Source organism: Papaver somniferum, chromosome 7, assembly GCF_003573695.1.
Source record: "Papaver somniferum cultivar HN1 chromosome 7, ASM357369v1, whole genome shotgun sequence".
Taxonomy (NCBI): Eukaryota; Viridiplantae; Streptophyta; class Magnoliopsida; order Ranunculales; family Papaveraceae; genus Papaver; species Papaver somniferum.
The window spans coordinates 186,354,329-186,369,759 of NC_039364.1; the positions used below are offsets into that span (position 1 = coordinate 186,354,329).

The 15,431-nt window shown below is 35.9% G+C and overlaps 1 pseudogene; it reads left to right on the forward strand.

Moving 5' to 3' along the window:
- Positions 1-1,976: 1,976 nt before the first annotated feature.
- Positions 1,977-9,378, forward strand: LOC113299182 (annotated as a pseudogene).
- Positions 9,379-15,431: the final 6,053 nt, after the last annotated feature.

Genomic DNA, 15,431 nt, shown 5'->3' on the forward strand with positions numbered 1-15,431 from the left:
AGAGATTCAAAATCTCTCTGCAAAAATCACAGAGAGATTTTTGAGCCTTTTACAAAATCTTGAAGAGATTCGAATCTCTTCTCAAAATCTCGGATAGATTCACATGATAGGCACACGCCTTACCTAGTGCTCAAGCCTATTTCTCAGCCTCTCAAATACACTCACGGCTAGTAGATTGAGTTTGAATCCAAAAACGTGGATAGGCTCTCTTGAGAACCGCATTGCTCAACAAAGGGACCTACAAACAATAATATGGTTTTCACATGGCATGTGTGGCCGACCATGGAAAGCGGGAGATCAGCCTCAGCTCCTCTCACACTCTGTACACGATTCCTAAAGAATTCCATTCCTTTTCACGTGACTCATCCTAGTCATTCTCACAAATCAGAGAATATCTCTCTATCTTGGCCAACTCGGCTAAAGAGAATATTTCTCTCTCAACACATCATCACAAAGGCTGACTCAGCTTCACACAAATTGGGGGATATCAATTAGGGTTTTGGTCTGGCGGTCTACGACACGTGTGAGAAATACATGGCTTATTTCTCACCGCAGAAGAGAATAAAGACGGTGGAATAATGAGATAAACTCAACCTAGTTTATCCCTATTCCTAAAGAGACGGGAGAATTGTTCCGCACGGCACGGAAAGCAATCCTTATCTTCACCGACTTGAGATTAGAGAATCCAACTATAAATAGGTCATCTATTTTCCAAGCTACGAGGATCTTTCTCATAACCTCTCAGAGCAATAACTTGTTCTCTGATCTCTCTCTTCATCTGCTTCCCTCCCTAAGACCATCCCTAATCCTTCTTGCCTGTGACTGAAGCATCCTTTAAACGATCACTCTGCGTGGTTTAGGCGAAGACTGTTCGTGCTCAACCTCCCGTAGCTCACTTTCAGAAACCCTAGAATCCCACTTCTAGCCTCTCTCAGATTTTAGGTAACTACAATAACGTATGCGGTAATAGACATCATACACGACACAAAGGTTACATACACGGGCAAAACCACCCCGAGAATCTTTCATTATCATAACAAGTTATTACATCAACACATGTCATATAATCAACTAGTTATATAATCCAGTAGCGCTAAACGACTTAGAAACAACAAGACATATTACAAAGAATTTACCTCTTCATTTGTTGTTGTTCTTCTTCTTCTTCCATAAACCCCCGCCGCTATGGTTGCTTCAAATTTAGACAAGAACACGAAGAACATCATGAATTCTAGCTTCTCCCGCATTCCCATCTAAAAACAAGTGAATTAGACCTAATTATTAAAATCAACAAAAAACGCAGAAATAAAAGATACATCCATGTAATTCTTCATATTCACATCTAAAGAAAACACAGTGAACAAGATTAGAAAACCCATTATTCTTTCAAAAATCTCTAATTAAGCAACAACAATCTTCTCAGCATACAGATTTGGGAAGAAGAGAGTAATCGAATAATGACACAAAGAAATCAAACCAAAGCAAAAGAAGAGAGTAATTATCAAAAACCCAACCTTCTGTTAGTTGATAATCGAAGAATCTCTGAAATTGAAAAGAAGATTAATAATCAAAGCTAAAATTCCTTCCTTTCAGATACAAATTGACGAGAATAACTCCATTGAGAAGAACAATCAGTAATCAATTATGGTTAATCTAGAATAACGAACCCCATTCCCATATTGAGAAGAAGAACTTAATTTGTTGATTCTAAAATTCACTTTACTGAGATGAGTTTTTTTTAGCCGAAAAACTAAAATTCAACTGAGATTTAGGGACTTATCCATTCCTTTTCCCTAAAAGATCTAAACTACCCCATTATTCGTCTAAAATGCCTAAAATATCCTCATCTCGGAAATCTCGAGACTTCGGCTGATATTATCGGGAATATTCCGTATATATAGTGGTTTTCGTACCGCTCAAGTGCCGAAACCGGTAATATCGGCAATATATCAACTGATATGGCCGATATTGGCTACATTGGTTCAGAGGCGAGTTGTTAATAAACGAGTCGTGTTCTTTCACTAACAGATTACTCCACGCCGGACGCAACCGATATTCAATCCCGGAATATCAGATTTTCCGTAATTTCAGCTTCTAGAAAGAGGTTTTAGTATTGACGATCAGCCAACGTACAGTACATATCTACTTCTCTAACACTAAAAGGTACTAAATGTCTCACTCCTTAATGTCTTCTCTTTCATTATTATGTTAGTTGGATAAATTAAAAGAATCAAGAATGTTATTAGGTAAACCCTAGATCTGTTTGATATTGTTGCGTCTTGACTTGATTTTTGTGGGTTTCATATGTTCGGGTTAGGTCTTAAAATTTCAGCTTGCTTTACCATCTAAGCATTATTTTCTGCTCAACTTCACAGTGTTATTTGTTTTCTGAATGTGGAATTGAATTAGTCATACTTGCATAATTTGATTTTTTTTACATGTCTGGCACAGTATCTTGCAAAATAAGATGCTGATGGCCTCTTTGCATTTAGAGATATCCCGTTTGTTATCAACTACGTAGAAATGTTTCACAATGCAAATCAGCTTTTGCTTTCTGATTTCGAGCAAAAGTTTAGTACCATGATATTACTAGAGATATCTGCATGAACTTACAAGCAAGGTCTTCGAGTGGACTGTTAAAGGCCATATAAATATTCACCTTCTTCTTGCACATTGTTTCGTTAGTACTAAATACCTAAAGCCCACTGATATTAGCTCATTGCATGTAGGAAGTTTGATGGTGCATGAGTTTAAGATTGGGTCTACCACATGAGACTTATCTGTTAGGGTCTCTTCAAAAGAAGAATTAACCATACTCAAGAAGTCAATGTGCAGAGCCTTAGACAAATTATAACTCTTTTTTTATCCTGTCTGCAGTGTTATGTTGATCTTCAAGAAGGAATTATCAAACAAACTATTGATGGTCGCGAGCTTTAGAATTTAGGATGTCATGATATATAATAAGATTAAGGCAGTCACAAAGTTATAGTCTTTGAATCTTTGAGAAACCACATGCAATTGAGAACCTTTCAAAATATAAACATATAGCTGGTGTTTTAGTTTAGTGGGTTTTAGGGAGTCTGGCCAAGGGAAGTAGTGGGTCTACAGGTAAATGAAAGTTCCTTCCATCCTGCAGCTGCCACTTAACAGAAGAAAATGCCCTTCAAGTCCTGCATTCATTCTTAGCCAATCCGAGGTCTTGTGCAATATTTTTCTTCTAGACTGGTGCATATATCTAAAAAACATAGCATTTTGGATATCTCTCCCTCTCTCTCTCACTCTTGGCAAATAAATGGCAATTTGAAACTGCATAGTTTTGTAATTATTACTCAACGCCTGAATTAGGCTTCCTTTCCCCATGACTCGTTTCACAGGATGGAGAACATGCAATATGCAGAGGAACTCGTAAGGCAGTTTTTGGTTTTCAGAGGGTTTACAAATACACTTCAAACTTTCGAAACAGAGTTATCCACTGATATTGCTAAAGGGTTTCAGGTTGATAAGATCTTGGAATTAATATTTTCTGTATGTACCCAAATTCCAGATTGAAAAATTAGTTTGTCTATTAAGTTTTTTCAAGCAGTGCTTTTCTACTTCTACCGAGACGGTACTTATATCCACGCTTTCAAAGTTGGAGGCTTCAGTTCTACGATATTACGTTGTTCATGCTATAAAATCAGGGAAAAGGGACAAAGTTATAGACTTTTTTGGAGCATATGGTAACGATTTGCTGCAAAGAAGCCAGGATTGGAGTCCATGGTTTGGTCAGCCTCTCTCTCCCTCTCTCTATTTATCTCTCTCTCTCTCTTTCCACTGTAGTCGTGCACCCTCTTCTTCTTTTTTCCGTGTTAATCTTTTCATTTCTTAGTTTATACTTTCTGTGCAGCTATTCCATATCTGAAGAATCCAAGTTTGGAACCTCAGTTTCGCATTTACTTCTCGAAAGAGTGGTTTGACGCCTTGCAACTCTCATTGAGAAATTTTCTGAGTGAGATATTCAATGATACTCATATCCTTCTATACCGTGTTAACCTTATGTACATAATATTGATCTTACGTCTATAAGTGTGTAATTAGGTGGTTCTTATTCTCCGAATTCAGTTTAGAGCAGTAAACTATATTTTCTGCATTTTACATTTATATGTGGAAAATCCCCGAGGAAGCATTATGTTTCTCTCTCATCATCTATGCTCTATTCAGATATTGGGTTGGCAAACAAAAGCACTTTTTCACTTCCGTGTTTCAGCTAACAGTAGTCACTTCTGTCCAGGCATGTACCTTCATATCAACTCTCAAACTGAGGCTGTGTTTGAGCTTCATTTTGTAGAACTACGCTCCTTCCGTTAATTTTGTGATTCAAACTGCTTCCAAAGTATGAAATGTGTGTTGTTTCTCAGCAACTAACTGAATTTTTAGCGCGATTGATGTTATTGTGTTTAAATCTGCAACTCTTTAAGATGACATAGATAAAGGAAATTTCTGCTGGTAGTTAATTATACGAATAAAGAAAATGAAGGAATTTTATTTTATTTTGCTACATATGATGGAATATATCCGGGTGAGTGAATAAAAAAATGAGTAGTTAACTTAGCTCTTGCAGGCTAAGTTGATAAGAAAAATTCACAGTTTTTGTTTATTCCAATGCGATCCCTTAACCGTCACACATATCCCTGGTCTGTTAAAGATCAGTGCTGACAATAATACAGTTAAACATCTCAAGAGAGACAATAAGCAGTTAAATCTCAAGTTATCGCAACTCCAAGCTTTATTGGAAGAAAAGGAAGCTCGAATATACCAGTTAGAGAGGTAACCATCTTCCTTGGATTCATATGTAAGTAGCTTAATTCTGTGTTTGGTGTATATTATGATTAAAGTTACTGTTGCTTTTTGATTCAGTAATTCATCTACAGCAGAAGTAAACAAGCTTCAGAAGAACAAGCCCACGTACAGTGAATCAGGGGATGCGGGAGAATGTGCCACACAAAGTAATTATTTATCGTCAAGGGTCACAAGTGAGTCAAGTACTTCACGTTCTACATCCTCTCGGGATGATAACAAGGAACCAGGGTTTCAAGATCTGGATTCTGCTGAACGTGCAAAGAGATCAGAGAATTTGACCCAATCTGGATCAGAAAATGATTCAAGCTGTTTGCATGAGCTTCCTACTCGAGATGGTGGGTGTAAAATTGGTGATTCTGTTTTTGCAGTTCATTTACTGTCTTCTTATGTTTGGGTTTTGTTGTGAAAATATACAAATCCCTGCCCTTTACTTGTTATGAGGTATCAGGAGTTCCAATGCGCAGTTATCTGGAGATTATAAAGTTAAATTATTTAGCAATTGATTAAGTTTATCTTTCAATGTGAGGAAGTTATCTAACATCTTCCATATTAAACTGGAAAGAGGAGAAGATTCGTGATGCAAATCTCATATCAGAAACCAAGTGTGTGTTGGTGCCATAAAATATAATATTGAGTATTCTGGAGTTCTGAAGCTAAATAGATGAGAAATATAAAAATTAAAATCAGGCTCATACAGGAGTTATCAGTCTGGATGAAGCTTTTCCTGTAATCAAGTGTAGGGGATTAGGGGGCAAAATATGTCTGTGATCTGTGCCATTATGTCTTATTACCTGATGCTCTTTTAAATGTAACAGAGAATAGCGGGGAAATGCAGAGACAGGAAGACTTTCCAGAAGTAAAAGCAGAATTTCAGGTAATTCAATGATATCTCATACTGCTTTGCATATCCTGAACTCTACTCCAGGTTAAATGTTTGCGAGTTCAAATCATTTCCTGATCTTTGTGACTTTCAGGAAACATTCTTAGGGCACACCAGTCCAATCAGCAGGTGCCGCTTTTCTGCATCTGGAAACAATATTGCAAGTGCTTCAGTGGATGGAACTGTCAGGTAATTTTTTTGTTAATTTAAATTGTTTAATTACAGAGTTAAATAAAACACTGCCGTGAGTCCACATTATATATATATAGGGCTTCTGTTCCGTGTTCCCTCTTTTAGTGCACCTGCTTTAGTATTTACAGTCGATTAATAACCCAAACGGTGGGCAGGACTTTGATATGGATAGGCTTCGTCCGCTCTTCAGAATATATGCCGTTACATCACATGAATCTCAAGGTTACAGGCTCATGCACCTGGGGAGGGTGCGGACGGAACCCTGTCCCTGTCAAACTCTTATCCCGAACCAGGACCATGTAATTCATAGGTTTATGTGGAATAGTTAATAAATTAAGTCACTACTGCCTATTATAGTTCCAACTTCCAACAACTTAGAGAAAACAAATCTGGTGAAAATTTAGTGCTGGCAGTATATATATAAAACATAATATCAAGGTTATGGCTTGTACTGGATTAAACTTCTCGCATCATAAACTTCTCCAAATGTTGTACTTGCTCTACATGCTGTTTGTGCCTCTAATTTAGAATTATATATGCTATTTGTTTCGGAATGAAGGATATGGACATATGACTCGTCATCCCCGACAACTCGAAATGCAACTATATATTGCGGTTCTGAGATCATGTCACTTGACTGGGAGTGCAGATCTGATCGCCTGGTAAGCAGAACATATTGTCTGAGAGAGCTAGGCTTTATAGGTTTTTGCCTTTTGTCTTGTTTTCCAGTTTACTTATTCTTCTTGACAATAGCTTCTCATAGGTACAGCTGATGGGGGAATTAAAGCCTGGAATGTTGATGCAAAGAGAGTTGTCTGCGATCTCAGCACGACAGCATCATTTCCTAGGTCCTCACCAAAAAAAAGTTATCTTCTTTTTGATCATGTATTTTGTTTCGTCACATATCTTACGTAGTTCCAGTCCTGCAGTGTCTTGGATTTGAAATGCAGCCCTGTGGAACCAATTTTTGTTTCTGCAGCCGCATCTAGAGGGTACTCGCCTGGGCATGTTACTTCTCCTTTTCAAAAGAATAAAGTAGTTTGATTTCGCTTGATTAATTTTAGCATTCATTTCTCTCTTTATGGTTGCCTACCCCAACTCGTTTGAGACAAAAGGCTTGGTTGTTGTTGTTGTTGTTGTTGTTGTATTTCTCTCTTCATGGTTCCTATCCATGCCTAAATTGTTTAGGATGTGCATATTCTTGTAGGCACGGCTCGAGTAATCTTGACAGGATGGGGTTTGCTTCACTTACTGTTTGGAACATGAAGACGTGGAAGGCAATGGTATATTTTCAGTTCTCTATGAGTACCATATTTTCACTTTCGAATTGGTTATATTTTTGAGCTGGTGTTACAATTTTGTAATTAAGTTCTGCTATTCATGAAGTCAGTCCTTCCTCTCGGCGAAGATCCACCAGCAATTACATCTCTTTGTTTCAATCACAATGGGAAAATTTTAGCTGCTTCTGCAACTGACGGATTGATTCACATGTTTGGTATCCTTGACTGCTTACCTTTTATCTATCTGGGAAGAATTTAATTTAATCTTGCTATGCAGTGGCATGTTTTTTTTTATTGATCAGATCAGTATAATTGGAAATTTGTTAGTTATGTTGTTTTCGGATTAAGGCACATGAACTTATACTTAACTTGCTGTAGATATGGCTGCGGGTCTTCAAATTACAGGCTGGCCTGCCCATGACACTGCCATAAGCTCCGTTCTGTTCGGACCTGATGAAACAAGCATCTTCAGCTTAGGTTCTGATGGAAAGGCAAGTATCTTTCTGGCTGTAACTTTGTAGTTGGGCAAGAGAGTAATATGATACTAATCACCACATAGGTGTCCAACAGTTGAGTTGGTCAGATACTTGGTGGTCGCATAAAGGTTGCATCATGGTGGGGTGGGGGGGTGGGGGGGTGGGTGGGGGGGGGGGGGGGGGGGGGGGTCATCTTATAAAAGAAGTTTTAAATAACCCACCCCCACCCCCCCAATCACCCTTCAAGGTTCAATTTCACATATTCTCATAAGCCTGTCTTCGAGAGATTTGAAGCTCGTACAATTATTCATTGATAATATTACTGATTTGTGTTTGTCCAGATATTTGAATGGAGCCTACAGAATCATGGACAGATTCTTTGGTCGAGAGACAATAGCAAGTATGTGCAGATTGACCTCAACCTCATATGTTGAGCTTTTCTATTTGTCCTTGCAGAATTTATATTTTACTCGACAGTTTCTAATTATTATTACTTATTACAATATATCTAAGCTTTAAATATTGTAACTAAGTCACATACTTGTGAACAAGTTGTAGACCAAGTTGCTGCTTTTGGTCATTAAGGTAATTACTCTAAATGTAATTCGAAGTGAACACCGGGAATAGTTATTTCTCCTGCTGGGATGTTGTTGAAAATGTAGAATCTCTCCAAGTACTGATCTTCCGACACCATCTTCCTTTGATCTCTTCTGTTTTCACTTTCTCTCTAACCCTAATAAGATGGACGATCTTCACGTTGCCTATTTCCATCAAAATCAGTTTCCCTTTACCCACCTAAAATTTTACCTATAATTTCAATGTTTCGCGAGTGCATCCATCGGCCATCTGTATGTTCTAGATTTTCTTTTGCTAAAATTGCATCTCTTTTTCTTTACGTCAGTGTTGCCGAAAGGTCAAAGTACTATTTTATGCTTTCCGAATTCAGAATGATAACATGATTACATTCTGATTTTATGTGACTTCCATCCATACTTGCAGAGAATGACTTAGTACTATCCTTTTCTTATTCCTATACTTCATAGGTTCTTCAATCAGGAGAGCACAAAGATCTGTATGCATGAAACAGCATTGGATGCTCATGGAAGGAGACTGATAGTAACTTCTGATTCGGTCAGATCACCCATATACCAGGTCACCTTCTTTGCGTTATCTTTGTGGCTTGTTTCATCATATTTGATGGGTATTAAATATTACGAGCTCGGTATGTTTCCATTGATAAAAAGAGTTCATTTAATTTCCCTGTTTCTTGACAACATCACATTGGAGTTTGTGTTTTCGTTTAACAAGAGTGGTTGACGAACAATTTGTTTTCTAAACTCTAATTCGTCTTTTATCTTAAAGCAAAAATCCTGCGCACTTTCTTTTCAGGTTCAAGGTCACATGAGCGGTTTTAGAACGCTTCCCCATACTGCAGCTGTAACAACTGTAGACTGGCATCCAACCTTGCCCATTTACTTGACTGGTTCAGCTGACCATTCAGTTCGAGTCACGTCGATACTTTAAAAACTTCCCTGGATTCGTTTATCTTATGTTTTCAGGTTAAAATCCAAATTCATTTGAGGTTGTAATCTTGAAGGGCAATCTTGGAGAGCGATGTTAATGCCAACTTACTGATGTAACCATATAAAAAGGAGAATGAGTTTCTGTATCATATCGGAAATATCAATTAAAAAAACATTTTTATGGATTTAGTGCCAATTTGTTCTATGTATTGAATTACATTTGTCAAATTTATACAATTTAAACTGAAATGGTAATCATAACTCACAGACCTGCCTTTTCAGTCAACCAACATGATTTTTCCCTGGGTTTTTTCAGGCTACCCAGTTTTTCCTATGAACACAGTGTCTGACCACTTGGGTTTGGTTTGGGATTTGTTAAGAGAATGTCAGGCATTTTCCTTTTGGTTAATCATCGTACCTATCAGATTTCTGGTCCTTGTCAGGGGCTTTCATTCCTTGTTAGTCTAGTCTGTAGGTTGTACTTGTTACTTTTAGCTTTCCCTAGAATTACTCGTTACTTGGAGTTGTTTGTCACATCTACTTAAGACAATGGTACCAAAATATGGCATATGCTACTGAGTTTGCAGATACCGACAATAACAGATATGGAGATGCCAGACTTACCGAGGAAAATCCCGAATGGAGATCTAGACTTACCGAGGAAAATCCCGAATGGAGATCCAATGACAGTTGGGCCTTCTATCTATCTTTGGATAGGTGATGGGTAAGGTGGACCCAATTGCTCTCGGTAAGGCCAGCATTTTCGTAGTAGAAATAACAATCTATGGAAAACTCTAGCATGAGGAGAACAAAAATATTGTGTGTCCGTGTTACCATTCTAAAAAATGGAATAACATAAACTATAGTCTTCGGTAAGCAGACCTCTAGCAGAAGAAGCTATTGGACCCGTTTATATGCGCAGTGGCAAAAATATTGATTTGTTATACCAGGTGGCCTTATAAATTAGTTGCGCCAGTGTATAGAAGTGGACTTTTTATCGAGCAGTCATTTGGATAACGCCGGTGAAAAAGAATCGATCGTTGGCGTTGGAGATTCAATCGCTTGATGGTTTATTCTGTCGTACGGCTATTTCCCCCAACTTTATTCCTATATATATATGCCCGCTGCTTTATTTTTACATAAATTTTACATTATTTACTTATTTATTTTAACCGCATTCTCAATTTACTTAGTTTAATTTCATAATTATTATGATGAAGAGATGCAAACTCGTATTGATCGGTTTAATCACAATAAGAAAATCATGTTCAGATATTGTAACAACTTGATAATAAGGCAGATGAAGATACAGAATTAAACAACACTATGATGCTGATACATTCCGACTAAATACCTAGAGTTCCAGATCCAAAAGAAGTATTCACATGTATAGAAGCCGACTCCTAATAAGTTACAAAAAGAGACGAAACAACAAAAAACATTTAACAACCTAGCTGATGTTGATGATAAAGGCGATGGCGATGATGAATTCGATGAAATAGAACCTCTTATTTAGATAATAAAAGTATTGAGTTGAATTTTAGGATGTTGTTTCATTCTACTCAATTTTAATTTGAAATGATAGTTTTTTCTTAATTTTACCTAATTTTACTCAACTATAAAACAACATCAACATCATTACGTCGTATTCAAATCCTATAGGGTAATAAGAAACTCCTTCATCATTCTTTCTTCATTAGTACAAAACAAAGCTATGATAAGTTTGCATGTGTTAGTGGTGGTCAGGATTTGTCCTGACAAAGATAAATCAAGGGTTGTGGTTCTCCTGACCACCCTCTACAACTCGCACGCGTGGCATTAATTCCAATATTATGAATGAAAAATGAATACTCAAGTCAAGATATGGATTTTTTCAAAAATTATAACGGGGAGGTTCGAACTCATGACCAATTGTGTCATAAGAATGACCTCTAACCAGTGTTCCACCTTGGTTGGAATTAATAGAAAAGATAAATCAACGGTGGTGGTTTGTTCAACTTAAATACCATAATTGCTTTATTAATTAGTGTTTCACTAATTGCACATAATAAATAATCTATTCATTATAAAGTGTTTTATTAATTAGTGTTTCACTATTGCTCATAATAAATGACTAATCATGTTTTAATTATAAATGTTTTCTTAATTAGTTATAATATTTATTTCTATTAATAAGTAATTTTGATAAATAATATCAATAGACATTTTTGGCGTCAATGAGTAGTAGAAGAGGTGGAGGCCGGAAGATTAGTGGTGGTTAAGGGCGGAGCCAAGCACAATTATATTTATTTTTGTTCTTTTATCGTAAAATGGGATACAAAGTCCATTTTTCACATGTATCCAACTTCCCAAGAATTTTTTCTCCCTCTTTCCTCAAAATCCTTGCTCCGCCCCTGGTTTGTGGTGGAAGAAGTAGTGCTGGTGAGTAGTGGTGGACAATATTAAATACAAGACAATATTTTCATGATCGTAGTTGGATCACCCAAATGGTACCCCTGTTATCTTTGGTACCATATCGTATAAATCATGATTTTTTTAATGTTAAAATAAAATTGATTGCAATACAAAAAAGAATATATACACGGAAAAAAAATAATGAAACTAATCAATTGGTGACATTTTGTTCAATCTAAACCTCATACATGCATGGCATTTGTGATTGAAAAATACAATTGCGTCCAACAACCTACATGGGATGGGCGACAGTGATGATGGAAGTGGTGGAGTCAAAAATTGACATTGAGGAGACCTATTTTTTTTTTAAGAAACATGTATACCTTCGGTGGACTAAACCATAAATATATATGGAAAAAGTACTATTTATAACATAAACTAAAAAATTTATATAGTTATTAAAAATTTTAAGGGGTTAGAGCCAGGTTAGTCAACCCATGGCTCTGCCACTAGGTGATGGTGGATAAAAAAAATGGATTCATATGGTTTTATGGTGGTGGCGGGTATTGGTGAAAAAAAACATATTATGCTAATTTCGTAACGCCACAAAATGTGTAACGTTATATTATAAAGTATAAAACGTGGTTGATCATTCTAATTTTAAAATAAACTCGATAAAACACATGTCCATTTTAAAAAATTGGTGCAATCAATTTCCATGTTATGTAATAACTAAACGAACGACACGAATCAGGATCAGAACATATGAAATTATTTATTATCGATTTGTCTATGTAAAGAGTGGTCAAGATTTGTCCTTGACAAATATAAATTTACCGCTGGGATTTGTTCAACTTAACCATTGTTAAATATTTTATTATTACTGTCTCATTGAATGTTCATAATGATTAATTAAATTTCTATTATAAATGTTCCTTTAATAATCTAACATAAATACATAATTTTATTAATAAATAATTTACTAAAAACTATATTAATTCTAATGGTGGTAGTGGAAGTAGGGTTAGTATAAGCGGTGGCGGGTGTTTGTGAATGGTGGAGTCGGTAACATTACTATCGGTGGAAGAAATAGTGGCGGTGGATGGTTTTTATGGTGGTGGGTGTTGGTAATAGTAGTGGATAATAATATTTTTTACTTTTTAGTGAGTTTTATTGACCAAGTAAAAAAATAGTCTTCACAAAACATGCAACATTGTATTGTGAAAGATGTAATGGGTTATTTTTAGCACGATTGATAAGGACAAAAACCAAATATTTCGAGGATGATACCGGAACATATAAGACAGTATGATCACCGAAACAATATCCGTATTATATAAAGGCAATTGGTGTACCCGCGTAAGAGAACATTATCGCTCTCTCAAGTACTATTACATTCTTTTTCCTGAAAGACCATAATGTCGAGTTGTTTCGCGACAACTACCTACAAAGAAAACAACTTTCACTCAATTCCCGATATAAAACCTTATTGTTCGGGAAAATGTATTTGCATTCTAAAATATTTATTTGAAAATTATTTTTGTTCATCAAAATCATCATAAAAATCTCTAAATCATAAATCTAAATTTTGCTTCCGATATTTATAGAATATTTTTTATATTTACATTCTCAAATCATGCGACCTCTTGATTACAAATAAACAATATCAAATTACAGATCAATATGTATAGGTCTCATTCACTGGATTAAAAGGTAGAGTAGACACGGATGGGTAGATCACACAAAGCAGAACATGACTGAGAATACTTCAATAATTTGGTCAAGAAATAAGATCAAAAATTTAAGATTAACTTTCTACAGGACTAATTAGAACGGCTTCGATAGGAGCCGACTAAAATATGGATTAATAATAATTTCCACGTAAGATAATTGCAAAACATAGTTTGGCTAACTCTGCCTATGTAAAGAGTGGTCAAGAAGGTGATATCTAAGATTGATGTACAATTCAAATCTATTAGATTATACCATTTACAACTGGATGCCTTGAAAAAAATTGACGTGTTGTTATTATTATTACAGGCAAGGGATACATTGACCACACTTGCGCAAATAACTCACTTCGAAAATGATTGGTGTTGCATGTATTGTCTAGAATGCAACGGGGAATTTGAGGAAACAAGGCACCAGAAGCAGTGTCCGGAGTGTTTTGGATATAGTAACTTAAATCCGACGTAATACTTATGTTTTTTTTTTTTTTTTTTTAGTTTTTCCAAAATCTATTTATTTAAGAAAAATGAACATTGCAAATACATAACATCAACAAAAATTAGACAGATTGCGTTTGACAATAATAGCTACCGATGGTCCGGAAACGGCAAAACAAAGGAATTGTTGTAGAAGAATTGTTGGGATGTACAACGGATTACTTGATAAGAATGAAAGAGGTATAACTATTTCGATTCTGAAATCACATAAAGTTCACAGTAGAAGATGACATCAAATTTAAAGTTAGTAACAAACACAATATGACTAACTAAAATGTTAAAAACAAACAAGATATATAAACTTAGAAAGCCGTGGGACTTGAAGAGGCCAATTTTGAAAACTACAATCTTAGAAAGCAACGATCCACAATACTATAATTTTTTTGTATAAATATTCAACGTAGAAGATGTCAACTTTTGGTAAAGGATCTATTGACAACCTATTAATTTGAAATAGGATCGGGGAGTACAATATGTGTTCAAGGTTCTTTATGAGGTAGTGTGTCTCCAGATTGTATTCCTAGTGAATGTAGGAATATACGGAAGTGAAAAAATGTCCAAGACTTTTGAAGTTACCAAAGCCTTCGTCAAGACAACTGCTGGGCACAATACTTTGTTGAAGATTTAATGACAGAGGTTCGCATATATACAATCCCTTCGAAAAGGTAATGGGTACACATTTTAAACATTGTCATCTAATGGGTGTTGAAAAATTATAGGAAAATCATGTCACATTGGAGAGCTTTTATGATCCGTTCAATGAAAAAAACTATTCTCTACCTATTTGGAGGATCGACAACATGACCATGATAGATGAGTTAGTTAGAGCGAAATAAAAGTATGGGGAGACTTTTATGGACGATATTGATTAGTTGATTTCACCGAGATGAGCGCTGCTAACGCCATATTTCCAAAAAATATTTAAACTTCCATGTTCATGTAGAGCATTATCTCATTATAAGCAATGAACCTAAATAAAAAAGAACCCCCAATTGAGGGATAGTTAAAAAAGACAAAAACTGGATCCAAATATCAAATCAGGGTCACCCCTTATCTAATTATTTTTTTAATTCCTAATCTACCCCTCACTAATTAGGTTTAGTGGTTAATTAAAATTAGTAAAATTCATAAGTATTTGGGGGATGGATTAGTGTGTATTTTGATTTGTGTTTGGGTGAGTGAGGTGAGAGTAGAAGGAGGGAAAAAAATATTTGAGAGAGAATTTTTTTTTTTGTGAAAATGGAAGATGATTTTGAAGAGAGAATTGCTGCTAAGAGGTTGAAAATTTGATTTTTTTTTTCTTTGGATCCACCATTTTTGCAGCTGAAAAAGCTCGGTGCCGGCATGGTATTCAACCAAAAAACCATGCCGGCATTTGGTGGAAATTTTCATAAATGTTTGCCATTATCTGGGGGGGTCCGGGGGGGCGTAGCCTATTTTTTCCGACTTTGAACTTCAAAACCTGTTTTTTTTTTGTTTTAATCAGTCCACTTCCGGCACAGTTTCATAATTATCGAGCATGCCGACACTACTACCGTCATGATATGTTGCTTAAATTTCTATGCCGGCACATGATGAAAAGTATCCAGAAAATTGATTTTATTTTCACTAGACTATCGGCA